General features: G+C 42.8%; 1 pseudogene; it reads left to right on the top strand.

Moving 5' to 3' along the window:
- LOC105522782 overlaps positions 1-416 on the top strand; it is an 11,308-nt pseudogene extending 10,892 nt beyond the window's left edge.
- Positions 417-1,507: the final 1,091 nt, after the last annotated feature.

Raw genomic sequence — 1,507 nt, 5'->3', positions numbered from 1 at the left:
CAGAGGTGGATTTGGTTCCTTCCCAGCCTTTCCCCTTTGCACGTAGCTGTGTGCACGTACTTTTGTGTGTACACACACATTCCCTGGAGGGGTTACTTTTATTTTTTCATTTGGGGGGATAACTAGTGAGGCAGCCTGACACTTGCTTATCTTGTCTTTTAAGTGTGGAGTCCTCTATGGAGTGGGCATTGGGGACTTACTAGCTGGCCTCTTCCAGCTGTTTGGCTGCCCCAGTTTCTGCCCTTCACAGACATGCTAGCCACCTGGTGTGACATTCAGTGGCCTTGTTTGCAGCTAGTACGATGAGACAAGTGGATCAGGTATATTATAAAACTGAGAAAGCACACAACATGCAGAGGGAAAGGAATAATGACCATGTGTGTACTGCTCTGCTAAAGTCCATATCACATGACTGAGATGACAAACACTTTTTCACCTAACATTTGGGCCCTGAGAAAGGGCATTTATGTTTTACTTTTTATTTGTAACAGAGTTAGAAGAAATACTGCCAAGCTTTCTTTTCCATTTTCCCCAACTCCCACTTTAGCCCCTCAAGTTTACCTACCTCAGAGAGAAAGTGGAGCTCGCCTGGTTAATGAGACCCTGAATGATTTGAGCCAGGTCACTGTGTAAAGGTCGTACTGCTTCTGTCTCCTTGTGCGTCACTTGATCAGCTCAGGTATTTCATAGCTCCCTGTACACAGGTAGCTGTGTTACCCTCCTAGCCTGCTTTCTTGGTTTGATACATGCCTGAGAGCATGTGGGAGCACTTAAGGTCTAGGGTCATGGGAGGACTGTTCTGCCCACCCCAGCTCATCTCTCCAGCTCAGCCTGCATGCATGCCTTCCTCCGTCTGATTCCAGAGCAGGGGATGGGAGGTCTCACACTGACCTCGAGTTTATGTGACTTTTTCCACCTCTGCTTTCCCAGACAGCCTCTGCTATGGGACTTGTAAGGGGATTTGTGAAGTCGGTATCTACTTTCTTTGTGCGGGTGTTCTATAAATTAGAGCCCTGGAAGGGAATAAATGTTAGAGGTACTCCAAACCCCTAACATCTAAACATCTAAGCCTGGCCCTTTTTTAGTGGTAAAATATATACGACATAAAACTTACCATTTTAACCATGTTTAAACATACAGTTGAGTGGCATCCAGTATAATGTGTTGTACAACCATCTCCTTTATCCATATCTACAACTTCTTTATCATCCTAAACTGAAACACCATACCCATAAATAAGTATTTGAATAGAAGACTAATGCATTTGACTCCATAAAAATTAAAACTTCATAGGCAAGAAAAATGCCTCAAAGTCAAAAGTCAAGAGACTGGGGAAATAGATCTGCAACATACATAACAGACAAAAAGCTAATTTGGGTGATGTATATATATATGTGTGTGTGTGTGTGTGTGTGTGTATATGTGTGTGTGTGTGTATATATGTGTGTGTGTGTATATATATATACATAGCTATCCTAAATTATTAAAAGACCAGCAGCCAAATTGA

Source organism: Colobus angolensis, unplaced genomic scaffold (assembly GCF_000951035.1).
Source record: "Colobus angolensis palliatus isolate OR3802 unplaced genomic scaffold, Cang.pa_1.0 Scaffold44, whole genome shotgun sequence".
Lineage (NCBI taxonomy): Eukaryota > Metazoa > Chordata > Mammalia > Primates > Cercopithecidae > Colobus > Colobus angolensis.
Note: the sequence above shows the minus strand (reverse complement) of the source record. Positions and strands in the feature narration are given on the sequence as shown.